Source organism: Pinus tabuliformis, chromosome 7, assembly GCF_031772625.1.
Source record: "Pinus tabuliformis cultivar Carrire ecotype Pingquan chromosome 7, CPIR1, whole genome shotgun sequence".
NCBI lineage: Eukaryota > Viridiplantae > Streptophyta > Pinopsida > Pinales > Pinaceae > Pinus > Pinus tabuliformis.
In genome coordinates, this window is record NC_142293.1 from 851,756,843 (window position 1) to 851,771,953 (window position 15,111).

Consider the following 15,111-nt stretch of genomic DNA (forward strand, 5'->3'; position numbering starts at 1 on the left):
GGTTGGAAGTTCAGTAGATCGGAAAAGTACAACTGGGTACTATTTCAACATTGGATCAGGAATAACCTCTTGGTGTAGTAGGAAACAAAAATTTGTGGCTCTGAGCTCAGCTGAAGTTGAATATATGGCAGCTAGGACAACTTCGTGCAAAGCCATATGGCTTAGGAAATTTCTTGTGAATCTATTCAGGAGAAGGATGGAAGTGACCAAGATTTTGTGTGATAATCAGAGTTGCATCAAGCTCTTTGAGAATCCAGTATTTCATGATCGGTTGAAGAACATTGATATCAGGTGTCACTTTGTCAAAGACTGTGTCCAACAAGGGGCAATATAGTTGAGGTACACTCCTACAGGAGAACAGGTGGCAGAAATCCTCACCAAGGCTCTAGGAAGGAAAAAGTTTTTTTTTTGTAGGGAGAAGATGGGGATGGTGAAGAATCCATTTCAGTAGCAGAAATGGATAAGTGTCGAGAGTTGCAATGCAACAGTTAGCAGTAGCAGTGCTATGGGCAGCATGATGCAGCATGTTGAGAGGGAGCTGCAGTACAAATGTAGCAGTGCAGTGGCAGTGTCATGGGCAGCAGTGTAGGAAGCAATAGTGCAGTGGATGTAGGGTAGTAGGCGAAACATCAACACAGAGGACCGATGCGGAGGATCAGTGTGATGCTTCTATGGTGAAGCATTGCTAGAGAACATTCTTTGCTAATAAGGAGTGTTGATTTTTGGTAGCATCGGATGTGCTATAGCCTTGAAATTTGGTGGAGAGGCTAAGGCACATGAGATATCTAAGACCCCAGAGTTGTCTGGGGAAATTTCACCCGGATGAGGAGTTAGTAAAATAATTAATATTTTTAATGGGTTCCTAAGTCTAAACTTAGGAAAATAAAAATATTAATGGGTATTAATAAAGTTAAGGGTAAGAAGCTTTTAAGAGACGAAGATCAAGTCTGTTTTAAATATTAGCCGTTGATTAGAGACTTAATCTCGTTCTTTGATTCATCAACAGGGAAAGTATAAGAGAAGACTTGAGTATCATTTGGAGACACACCGACAAATGCTCAGTATCTCAAGGAAAATCGATTCTCAAGAGAAGGAGATCGATTTCAGAGGGAGAGTTGCAGGGTGGAGGAAGAGGAGGGTATCAACAGTAGTCAGTGATTGAGGAGGAGGTGACACAGGGACATTGAGAGACAACACAGAGGGAGACACAGTCCAGGGGAGACGTTGCCCTCACGCAGGATGACATAGAGGAACGCAGAGCCACTCAGAGCCATGCTGAGCCACACAAAGTGACGCAGAGGTGACACAAAAGTGGGAGAAGGGTCTCCAAAGAGTTAGAATGTTTCAAGGACAAGTCTCAGGTGTTTTCTTTCAGGTTCTTTGTAAAATCATTCCTTGTAAACATGATTGTTGCTAAAGATTAATAAAACCTGCATCTGTTGAATTAGTTCTCCCACATTGGGTTTTTCGGGGACAATGGTCCAAAAAAACTGTGTTGATGTGATTGGTTCTTGTGTATGTATTTTCTCTGTGCAATTATGTGATAATTACAATAGAATTTATTTTAATATTTGCTATAGGTATTTCGTAAATATCTTATTGTGAAGAATAGGTAGGTGAAATAAATCAGTTGCTGCAGTGGAATTTCAGGTTAGAAATTTTCATAGTTCTAACGATTTATGCTTGAAGAATTATATAGTGTTTGCAGGTTCCCTAGTCCTTGGGCTTCAAGTTCACAAACTATGAGCATGCGTTTACCTTTTTTGGACTTCAAATATTTTTATGGTTTTTCTAAGTTCGTTGAGGTTGTAGCTTGCATTTATATTTCAAAATACATTTAGCTATTATCAAGGGTTAATAAAAATTTATTTTCTCAAAATTTTCTCAAGCATTGTACACATGTATATTTTGTAAAATAAATTTTTGTAAATAATTTTATTTTCTAACCCTTGTTTATAGTTGGGGTTTTGGAATTATTTTGAAATCTTTTATATATTGGGGTTTTGGTATTTGTGAATTCATTTGTGCATGTGAGATCAAGTGAGAAGATCTAGATCTAGACCTTTGACGGTAAGATCTAGTTTCTAAAATTTTTGCAGGGCCAACTATTGAAGAAAATTTGTAGTAACTCTGAAGATCTGAAGCAGAATTATTTTGGAGCAAGGGTTTCAAAATTTTTTAGGGCAAAAAGGCCCAACATCTTCTTCCAACCCTCTTGCGTAAGCCTTTGAGGACCTATGTCAGCCATCTTCAGCCTCCCTAAGGCTAGCCGTAAAACTTAGGGGCCTTGTCCCTCCCTCCTAGCCTTTATCGTGGCCCTAAAAGGCCTTCGTTTCCCTTCCTCTCCCTTTATCTCCCCTTTATCGGACTCCTTATCCCTTCGTTAGCCCTCCTTCCCTCCTCCACTCTCCCTTCTCCCCTCGCCCAGCTCTCAAGCCTGCTCCTTGGTCCTCTCTTTCCTCCCTTTTCCCTCTTCTCCCCTAGCTGCAACCCTCCAAGGGCTTGCGGTAGGCTTTTTAGGCCTTAAAACCCTAGTCCGTAGGCCTTAGGGCCTTGTCCAAGCCCTCGACCTCCTCTTTTTCCCTATCTGTAGCCCTTGTGGGGCCTACGACAACCCCTTGTGGGCCTCTTTTCCCTCACGTCAGGCCTATTTGTCCTTTTTCCCTTAGCTTCTAGGCCTTTAGCACCTTTCCCTTCTAGGGCCTTTAGGGCCTTTCCCTCCCTAGGCTTGGAGTTGGCTCTTCTTGACCTTGGGTCACCTCTCATTCATCCTTGATCCATATTGAATTTTGAACTGAATATTGGTGAATTTTGCAGGTGGAAATTAGCTTAAAATTGGTGTTTTCAGGTGCCAATTACTTTGGAAATTATTTTGGCAACTTGGGCAAACATTCTTCAAGGCCTTGGGCGTAAGGTTTGATCTCTAAACCCTCATTTTCCTCACTATTTTCTATAACTCTCTGAATCATTTATAACATTGATAAAACTTGTGTTTAAATGCCCTAAAAATCATATCCAAGTAATCCAAACACATTAAGGATCTCAGGGTAAAAATATGCTAATGTTTTGGTGACTTGAGCAATGTTTATTAAACATAGGTCTACTTGTTTGTTGACTTGAATACCTCTGCATAATCAAATAAATAAGATCCGATATAACTCGGAAAGAACACATTAAGAGGCATAAAATTGATTGGTGTGATATTTAGCACATTGTCCTAACATCTAAGTATCTTGGGCATCAATTTTTTGGCATAGATCTTCAATTTGTAGTGACTGATATCTCTGCATAAAAGTGTGATCAGATCTGATATTTTCTGAATACTACATTTTAAGAGGGCTAAAAACTCATAATTTCATATTGGCAAACTTGTTCTAGCACTTGGCAATTGTTGGGCACAATTTGGCACACACTCTCACATTGATTGCTCATTGTTTGCATAATTTTCTCACTGTTGTAATAAGTGATTTCAGATCTGATATATCTCTGAACAATTCATCATAAGAGGATTAGTTAGCTTGTATTTTCACTTGGCAAGTTTCCTAGCATTTCATTGGTCATAATTGGTTTCACATGCTTGCTAATTTCTTGATCTAGAGTGATTTACTTGCTGCTGTCCTAAGAGTTTAATAATTGCTTATAAGATATAAGATCTCTCTTTTCTCTATACTTGCTCTTGTTTCATGGTTTTGTAGCAAATTGACTTAAGTACACTAACACATTTGTTGTTGTGAGTTGATCCATAAGTTTCAAGTTCACACCTAATAAACACTCACTAAAGCACTCTTATCTTAAAATCTCTTGGTATTGAATATCTTAACTCTCTTTGGGCATATTGGTATCTTGTGATTCTAAGTCATATTACTTCTTGATATCTAATTGTGTTGGCAAGTGATAAATTGGCATTTGAGTATCTTGTTCTAATTGTGCTCCATAAGCATTGAGGTAGCTATTTTCTTCTTGAGTATCTTGCAATCTAATTGGCATTATTGTTAAACATTGCTAAGAAATTGTTGGATAATTGCTCTAAGTTAAGCTCATAATCTTGTTCTCTTTCACAATCTTAAGAGGCTTTGATAATTTTATTGTCTATCTTAAGCATTGGCATCTTAACTTCTATTCTAAGTGAGCATATCTCAATATTGGCATAAGATCATCATTGGCATTTAATTTATTCTTGAGTTCATTGTATAGGTTTTCTAATCTTGCTATCATTGGTTAAGCATCTTTGTGGAGGATAAGTTCATTTTGGATTGTTTGACATTGACACTTAATAATTGGCACATTCTTTTTTTTTCTTCGTAAATACTAATTCTATTAAAAAAGGAAAAAAAATATGTACAATGAGGTCAAGACCTCAGAGGAGGCCGAGGCCATTCCTCAACCAGAAACTCAGAGATATTACAGTTCAGGCTTTCTGCCAAATTCACAGTACAGACTTCAAAATTTTGTATTTGGGCCCTGACACACTGAAAGATTTTACCAGGACTGATTCCGTCATGCCCCCCATTGACCAAAAAAGCATAAAAGTAACTAGCATAGCCATAGTTATAACAAAAAGCAGAACCTATATTGGTAGTTGCCACGACCTGTAGCAAGATTATGAACCAGACAGAGACACATAAACTCAGAAACAACAACACGAAATCAAAATTGCACAGCATATAGGCAAGAAGGCCACCCGACAGTGAGGAGACAGGTTTAGTCTGCATGCTTCGGTGAATCCGGCGTGTCCCTTTCCACCTGGCTGGAAGAGGCTACCCAGGTAACGAAACCGCTTTCATCATGTCCCTCTGCTCCGCCTTCAGGAGTGGTCACCAGATTTAGAATGCAACCGGCACGCTGAGACGGCCCACAGGCCAGAATGTCGCTCTGAGTCGGATCCACGGGCTGCTGAGGCACTTCCGTCACAGGGGTGTCCTCTTGCATGTTTTCCGCATGGAACACCATCCCTGTCATGTCCCATTGAAGAACACTGTCTTCCTAAGAGTGGGAGGAGGTGGTTGGAACTGAGCTGACCTGATTGTTCTCCTCCTTCGCGAGAATGATGGCGATGCTTGCTGTCAATACAGGCCTGTTGAGCCTGCTTTGAAAAGTAAACCTGGAGGTCTGGAATGAATTGTTCAGGAGAGGCCTAGCTTGACCTAGGGGCGGAGAAGAAGGGGATGCTGAGGCTATGGGGACAATATTCTGTGGAATAGGACGAGAAGGGCGGCCTCTGTTCCCGGTATGGCTACCTCTGCGCGGGATACCTCGGCGTCTAGGCATACTCAGAAGTGCAGATGAACCGAGATAGGGATTGAGGCAAAGCAAGCCGATGACAATAGGAGCGCAGAAGATTTCAGGGAGTTTCCAAACCCAGGCGAACAACCAAATTCGAAAGACCAAGCAGGGGTGCGGAAGCAGTTCTGCTCCACAATAAAAAGAACCAGTAACTGAGACATGCGCAATGAGTGGATCCATACCAATAAACCAACCTGCTTGCACATCAACCAGGCGTTCATTAATTCCTGACTGCAAAACCAACATTCGAGACTGCTTTGTATTAATTTCACCTGCCCTTAAATCAATTTGCCATCCCACGACGCATGTCATAAGGACCATCCGCCCGCCATCTGCCAGGCCAGCTACCTGTATTGTGCGGCCCTTCATTAATAACTGTGAATGCCACCCGCATCCGGGTAATAATTGGCACATTCTTGGTAATAAGATTGTCTTTCCATTTATTTGATAAGTACTCTTGTCATTGAAGATTAATCATAACTTTAAGTACTTAAACATTAAGCCAATATTAAACTAAGAACTCACTCATATCCTTTGCATAAGCATTCTAGGCCTAGTTGCATTAATAATTTACCTCCAAGCATAAACTTGGTTGATAGACTTCTAGGGCCACCTTTCTCACCTAGCTTGAGGGATTCAACACCTTTCTAGTGGTTAACACAGTGACCTTGCAGTTGTTAGAGCCACAATCTCTGTAGCATCGGAGGCACTGGGTGGTTGGAACACAGGGGGATGTATCATTAATCAAGCGGCTACTTTCTTCCCGTTGGCTTCCATCCCACAAACTAATCTAAACACTGGTCTCAAAATAATTTGAAAAAGGTCATATTTAGATTAGGCATATAAATTAAAATTAACCAAGATCCTTGCATCACACTTAGATCCTAGGATTTGCATAGCATATAGGATAGTTACTCATCTAAGCAGTAGTTGTCCATTTGGTTACTTGGTCTTAGTTTAATAATAAGCATGAGTTTGAATCCATAAGGAATTGGTATCATATTTAAATCTAATATAATCCTTAATATCTTGCTAAATTTAACCAAGTAGCCAGGCCACTCAATTGTGTCTCTTGAACTTGTTGGATACCAACTTGTCCTTCACCTTCACATTTCCATAGGGACTACCACCCATAGTCTGTTGTTAGGAGACATCTAGAAAAAATAGGTCGGGGATCAGAGTGACAACCCTCGACCTGAGTTGTTTTTGCAGTGCCTATAAAATTTGAGCGACAACACGGCCCATGGAACCAAAAAAAATATGGAGTGTAGCTCAGTCCCTTTTTGCACCTTTTCCTCCAAAAAAATGATTCCTCAATGACTAGGGAAATCGTTGCTCTAGTGGGCCTTCTTCATTCTGAAAGAATAAGATAGGGAATACTAAATAAGATCATAAAACCAACTAATAACACAAAGATAACTCAACATCCCTTGAAAACCTTGTTCTCCATTGAATCCTAGCAGTGAAATTTGTGTGATTTCACTTTCAAATCCAACTATGGTTTCTAGTTTCAACACCGAAGTCAACGATGGCGGCTAAGGTTCCAAAACCCTAAGCTCCTCCTCAATAAAACTCTCCTAGAGCTCTTCTCTCCAAAACTCAAAAATGCACCAATGAATGAGGAGAGACTCCCTCATTCACCTTTTTATAACTCACTTACCTTTTCCCTCCAATTAAATATATCAAACACTTTTCCTTTCTTTATTTAATAAAGTGACTTTTAGAAACTAGTTAAAGTCACTTTTAATGCCAGAAAATGCTTAATTTTGCTTCTATGGTCACACTGGCCACCTAAAGCCCATTTTTATCATCCTTCCCTATAGATCCTTTTGATCTAATTGCAACGAGCTACTACACTAAGGTGTTTCTCTAAGTAATCGGCCCAAAACAACATCTTAAGCATAACTAATTAAAATATGCCCGTTAATAACTCTAATTTACGAAAATCGTGGGAATGCAACAAAACAAAGAGAAAAACATATAGAATTGATCTTGATGATGAAATATGGTAAGTGATCCTAGTCGGACCCATAAAACTCCTCTAAAACCCTCTGGGCCCGCCAATGGAGTAATCCAACTCTTGTGACTTGATTGACATAAGATCTAGAGACTCCTCCTAATATCATCACAAGATAATGTAAAAATTGGGGATATTACAATTATACAAGTCGTAGAACTGAGTATGTGAGCCACAAAAAACATTTTAGCAAGCCACTACAATTAGAAATGAAAACCATAGATAATGCAGTCCACTATAATTAGAGATGTGAACCATAGATTAATGTGATGCTACCAATATAGTGAGATAAAATTGTAATTATTGTTACTATAGATAGATGTGCTCTCTCACCAAGAGAACGAGCCATGGTAATTATTTTTGTCACAAATAGATGTGATGCCATCAAGAGAATGAGTCATTGATTTTGTGATTGTTGTTCCTCTGCGATGTAATTACGATACCTCTGTAGAATTGATCTGAGCCATGTGCCATAGAAGTAAATGCGAGCCATAGGAATACATGTGAGATTCATATTCATCTTAACAAACCAATGAGATAATGTGACCTTCATTTTGAAGTCAATGAACCAATTATATAATGTGTGCTTCATATTGATGTCAATGAACCAATAATGAAATTTGACCTTTTGATTGCAGTCAATGAACCAATAATGCGAGCTTCAAATTGATGTCAATGAACCAATTAGATAATGAGATCTTCAGGGAAGATACAAATCGTTGAGTATGATTCAAAGTAAGCCAGAATGAATGTCTATTTATAATTATCTTGGGTTGTGGATTTTCACATAAGGGAGCCAACATTAACTTTCATAAAGCCGACCTTTCAAAAATCAAAACTATAAATTTTCTTTTTGATATTACTCAAATATATTTAAATACCACAAAGAATATTTGACCAAATTTATTCTCAAGTAATAATGAGAGTTCCATGCAGGTTTGATAAACTTCCTTTATCCAAATCAATTTATTCCTTAGGGACAAATGAAATTTCGTTGGGGTAGCCTTGGGGAAATTTATCCTAAAGTTGCCCAAATTTCAACATATGCTACTATGGATATCCTAGAATATTTTGTGGATGTTAAATCCCTACCATCCACCTAATAATTATTGATAATTAAAGTAAAATTATAGAATCCCTTTCCCGATTGGGGTTCTAGAAGTCGGGACCTTAGAGGGGAGGGGAGAGGGGGGAGAGCAGTGACCCCACTACCTTTATGCCTCCCATTGCATTTAAAAGGGGGTGGGGTGTGTTGGAAAATGTATCTAGGTTCATTCTTCATAATTATCTTTGTACTTGTATCAATATATTTCTTGTAAAAAGCAAAAAGAAGAAAAATAAAATTATTATTATTATTATTTTTCTAGTCAAGCATGTTCTTCATGCTTCTAGGGTTTATTGAGTCAAGAAGAAAATTTATCATGTGTCAAAGTCCCATTTGGACTATTTTGTATCAAAAGAAAAATATTATTTTTGAGTTTAAAAGAGTCATTTTGACCCCCAAGACCAAGTTGACCCTGCCAGGAGAAGTCGACCTAGAAGAGGCCCAATTCGACCACATGGATGGCTATAAAAGGAAGAGACTTCGTCCTCATTTGCATACTCACACTAAAAAATTCGATGTCTGAACAAGAAGAAGAAGAAAATAAGTGAAAGTCAAATAATAAAGAGCAAGAAGTCAAAGGAGAGGGAGAAAGCCGAAATTTCTTGTTTTCTTCACACACGTGCGAGAGTTCTAGGGTAATTCTGTGAGCTGTTGGTATGAAGTTGCAAGTCCAAACTGTAGATCCGAGTTGCAGGGCTAAAATTATGAGTTTGACCATATTTTTTTGAAGTTGGACCAACATTGACTTTATTGACTTTGACTTATTTGAGGAAGGTTTTGAAGGAGGGTTGAATTGGGGCTTGTGAAGGCCTTGGTCTTGGTCTTTGGGTCTTGGATGTCTCAATTTGATTTGATTCTATAAGAAAAGAAGTTGTTTAGGTTTTCCCCCTTGTGGGGTTTTTCCCTCACTTGGAGCCTATATCTTGCGTTCTTGTGATCTTCATGCACTTTATGTTTTGGTAATTGTTTGATGAAGAATATATAATAAAGTAATAAAATCCAACAAATTTTCACAAATAATTATCAAGTAAGAGGAATCAACCCTAATTTACAAGTACATTGGTTTCTCAACATGGAATTAGAGCTAAGGTGAAGGAAGGACAACTTGAGGAATAGTTTTGTTGGCACTCATTGGAAAATGTTCTTGAAGCAGTTATCTATTCTCTCTCTCCCTCTTCAATGTCAAACTATATGAACAAAATCCTCAAGACTCTTAGGAGTCTCTTTGAAACTATCAAAGGTTGCATCATCAAGTTCATCTCCAAGCTATCTAAAGAAGTCATGGATGGAAGTCTCTTTTCCGCTCTCATAGGTACTTTTGAAGATGATAGTATATGGGTAATCGACAGTGGAGCCTCAAGACATATGACAGGGGAATGTGGTCAACTCCAAACCTTATCAAAAGGAATCTCTTCTCATTTAGTTGAACTTGGAGACAAGAAGAGCTACTCAGTCAAAGGAATTGGATCTACTTCTTTGGAGCTGGAAATCGGTGGAAACATTCATCTCAACAATATACTCTATGTTCCAGGTTTGAAAAATAACTTGCTCTCTATTTCTTGCTTAGAAGATAAAGATGATAAAATTTCTTTTGTTGATTGAAAAATTATTGTATGGGGTAAGGGATCTATTATTGAAGATGCTAAGTCTATTGAGATTCATGAGGGGAGGTTGTATAGGCTTCTAACACCTCTTCCTCAAGCTCTAATGCATTTAGATATCAACCCTTGTGAACTATGGCATAGAAGGTATGGTCACCTTCATTATAAGATATTGCTATCATTGAATCATATGGTTACTAGTATCCACACACTGAAAGAAGATCATGAAGGAATCAATATGGGATGTGCTCTTGGAAAGAATGTGAAGAAACATTTTGCAAGAAAGATCCAAAGAAATTTTGGATCTCATACATTCCAATGTTTGTGGACCTATGACAGAAAAGTCTCTTGGAGGTCATCAATACTATGTAACATTCATTGATGATCACTCTAGAAAAACTTGGATATACCTCCTCAAGTCTAAGGATGAAGTGTTTGAGAAATTTCAAGAGTTCAAAGCAGAAGTAGAAAATTTGATAGAAGGAAGATTAAAACCATAATATTTGATAATGGTGGAGAATACACTTCCATAGAACTTGTGGTTTTTTCAAGGAAGCAGAAATTAAGAGGGAGCTAATAGTTCCCTACAATCCTCAACAGAATGGTGTGGTTGAAAGGAAGAACCGATCAATTGAAGAATGTGTTAGAGCCATGCTACATGACCAAGACCTACCCAAGTTATTATGGGGAGAAGCAGTTGTAATAACATTATATACACAAAATTGAAGCCCTCATAAAATTCTTAATGACATAACCCCAAAAGTTTCGTTCAAAAGAAAGAAGCCAAGTGTTGATCATCTTTGAATATTTGGATGTCTCGTATACATTCACATTCCTAAAGACAAAAGGAAGAAATTTGACCTTGCAGGTATAAGAGGCATCTTTGTTGGTTATAGTACATTATCTAAAGCTTATAGAGTTTACATCATAAAAGATCACCGTATTGAAGTTAGCAGAGATGTCATCTTTGATGAAAATATTGCATATAAAAAGTCCAAGGGAATTCCTATTGATTCTGATAAGGAAGAAGAACCTATCTTTGAATAAGTCTCAAGGCATGATAATACTTAAAAACCTACAACCAATTATAAAGAAATTGAAGGACCGAGTGAAGCCGTGCAACATGTCATCTTTCCGGAAACTCAAAAGAGGCCAACTTGGTTAAGGTTAGCTCTACAAAATGTCGAAGGGCATGCAACAACTAAAGGAAATTTTAGAGAAAGAAAGAAACCTAAAAGGTATTTAGGTTATGCAGATTACATGACTAAGCTTATTGAAGGAAAACCCGCCACTTATGAGAATAAGAATGGAGGAATGCAATGCAGGAAGAATACCAATCTATAATGAAGAATGATGTCTTGGAAATTGTTCCTAGACCTAGAGACAAATATGTTGTCACTTCCAAATGGGTATACAAAATCAAACATGCAGTTGATGGAAGCTTTGATAAGTATAAGGAAAGGTTTGTGGCAAGAGGATTTTCTCAAAAGGAAGGAATCAACTATGAATTTTGTTTTTCTCCAACGACTAGGTATGCAACCATTAGATCACTTATCTCTTTGGCTACTACTATGGGATGGAAAATTCATCAAATGGATGTTAAAACATTTTTTATAAATGGGACAATTGATGAATACTTTTTTCATTGACCAGCCTCAGGGTTTCAAGGTCCAAGATAAGGAAACACATGTTTGCAGGTTGAAGAAGGCTCTATATGGCTTGAAGAAAGCTCCTAGATAATGGTATGTAAGGATGGATGCATATCTTCTAAGACTTGGTTTCGTCAAGATTTTGTAGATCCTAATCTATACATCAAGGCGGTTAAGAATGAACCTATGATCATATTACTATATGTGGACGACTTACTAGATACAGGGGTAGAGCATCCTTTTCAAGAATGAAAGAAGCAATTGATAGTTGAATTTGACATGAAGGATCTTTGGATTATGCAGTACTACTTGGGATTAAAAATATGGTAGAAACCTTATGAGATCTATCTTGGTCAAGGGAAATATGTGATCAAGATATTGCAGAAGTTTGGTATGATGGATAGTAAACCAATGACAACTCCGATGATCACTAATTTGAAAAAATTGAGAAGTTCAGAATCAAGCCTTTTTTATCCATGATACCGACAGTTGATTGGCTCCTTGATGTACCTTGTGAACACCCGACCTGATATATGTTATGTAGTACATGTTCTTAGCCAATTCCAAATGGAGCCACGACATCATGATTGGATAACAACTAAACATATTTTGATATTTCTTTGTGAGACTGTACATCACTACCTGAGATATGTTGATAATGACATACTATTATTGGGCTATACAGATTTGTATTGCAGAGGCAGTGGGATAGATGGAAGAAGAACTACTGGTGAATGTTTTAGCTTGGGATCTTCTATGATCTCTTAGATAAGTAGGAAACAAGATTTAGTTGCATTAATTGGTGCTGAAGATGAATATATTGAAACAAGTGAAGTTGGTAGAGAAGTCATTTGGCTTAGAAAGTTTCTATCAAATTTGTTCGAAGGACCGTTGGACTCTACCATTTTATAGTGTGACAACAAAAGTTGTATAAGGTTGACAAAGGACCCAATTTTTCATGCTAGGACAAATCATATTAATAATAAGTATCACTATATTCCAATTTTGTTACATGATGGGGTCGTGAAGCCACAATACATCTACATAGACAAACACGTAGCTTACATATTGATGAAGTCTCTTCCGAATAAGAAGCTCGACTACTTGAGAAATAAGCTTGGGCTTGTAGATATTTCCTCCTTGGTTAAGAGGAAGTGATGAGGGACATTGTATTCTCCTTGTGTCATGAAGTAGCTTTATTACCAAACACATAATCAGTTACAAACTTCTTACTTCAAATACACAAACTTATTACCAAATACACCACAACCCCCTCCCCGAATGAGCTCTCCTCATCATTTTATGGAACCTCTTGCCCAAACCAACCTAACCCCATGAAAAGATGTCTTGATGACTCAAAAGTAAAATATATGTACTAAAAGATTATCCAGATTCGGATGTGAATGGACAATTCACATTATCTCGTCCCTTTTCCTTTCGGAAAGCCATCTGGCATATGGGGACTGAATCAAGGACGACTCAATCTTATCAAATTACAAAGTAGATACTTTTTACTCAAAATCTTATGAGAAAAGAGAAATATACAGACGAATATTTATTTTTACAAAGAAATATACAAAAAAACGTCCTTGCACCACTGTCGGCAAGAAAAGACATGACATTCTAGAGTACGAAATGAGTGATGTGGGGATGTATATAGTGCTGATGTCAGAATCTCTGCAAAAGATAATTTGTGAAATATTATACATGCACTTCTTTTTCAGATTACCAAATCTCATTCTTGTGATCTTCTAGAGGTTGAAAAAAGTTGATGGATTCAAAAGGATTTTGTTCTGGATCAAATTGCCGATGGAATTCATTGTATTCCATTTGAGTCCCATCACCATTAGTTGCCAGCTTTCTTGCAGTGAACTCATGAGTAACAAACCAATGTGTATGTCCACATCTTCTTAGTGCGCTGAGAAAATTAACATCTTCTATCATGATGATATCTTGGACGTGTTTGTACAAGATTCCTATCAGGTGTGCATTTGGTTCTGTGAATCCATCAATCTTTAGCCGACTTAAAGCATATGGATTTATTAAAAGTGCACTGAGCCCATATATTTTCCACCATTTTAGAAACCATTCTGGAAAAGGATCTTCATGGTTTATTCTTTCCGTTGGCCACTTTTCATACCTGAAATCAAATTGTAGATGAAAAAGGCAGTCTCTTGTCTTTCGGGACAAAAGTCGGTTCTCCTAAGAGGATTATTAAATTGTTTGATTGTGAGGCTGCAGTTTCCAATTCTGTTGTACTCTTCGTAAAAGGGCTCATAGGAAATGTTGCCGATATGGACCAAATAATCTAGCTCACTGATAGCTAGATCATTTTCAATTTCTTGATCCTCCCAAGTCCAAAAATTTGGAACCCCTTCTCTCCAACGGATTTCTGACAATGGATACCATGTTTCATCATGATCCAGAAGATTTTTTCTCTTATCATATCTGACCCATCCTTGCCTGCTTTCTATTTCAACATAGTCTTCGTTTCTTCTTATAAAATTGCAGGATAAGGAGTGAATAGAATTTTTCTCTAGAAATTCTCTTGACAACATGTCAGCAAAAGAATTTTTATGTCCAGGAATGAATTCTATTTCAAAATCATATTGGTTGAGAGTCATTACCCATCTTACCATAGCAACATCCTCAAATTCACATTTGTGAATGGCAAACTTTAAAGCCTGACAATTAGTTTTCACCAAAATTTTTGTATAAATGACAAAATCTTTAAATTTTTCTATTCCCAAACATACGGCTTTGAGTTCTTTCTTGAGGCTAGCCCAATTTGTTTGAGATGTAGACCATAATCCAGAAGCATATTGTTAGGTCCCTATAATACTAGTGATTACCCCATTACTTTTGTCATTGTATCCCTTATTGTCATTCCTGTGGCCCTATTTTCCCCATATTGTTATTATTGTGCATCCCAGAAGCCCATTATTGTTATTTATGTGGCCTTATATTATTATATTTAAGTTGGCTTGGGTTATATTATGACCCCTTAGACTCCTATATATAGAAAGGAGGTTTTGTCATTTGGATCATCCAAGAATTGTTCATTTGTGTAATGTAAAGGAGGTTTCCCCCTTGAAGAGGCTGAATTCTAAGGCGTTCAACTATATTTTCTATCTTTTTGTGAGCTGGTTTCATAATATTTGGTTTCAGAGCTGTGGATTCTAGGGTTTCGCTGCTCCAAATAGGTCATCGTGGCATGTTCGCTATAACTTTTTTTCTGCGACGTTTCAGATGCTAAAAAAATCCCCATTTGGGTTGAAATAATTCTAAACCTCGGGTCCGAATTTTAGAGCTTTTCCTGCTATATTTACGGAGATATGATCTGAGGAAGTTGGCCTTTTTGCAGACTCTCGAATTACATTCCAAATAGGTGACTTGGGGAAAATAGTCATAACTATTGTTTTTAGAATCAGATTGAAATTTCGTAAGAAGTTATAG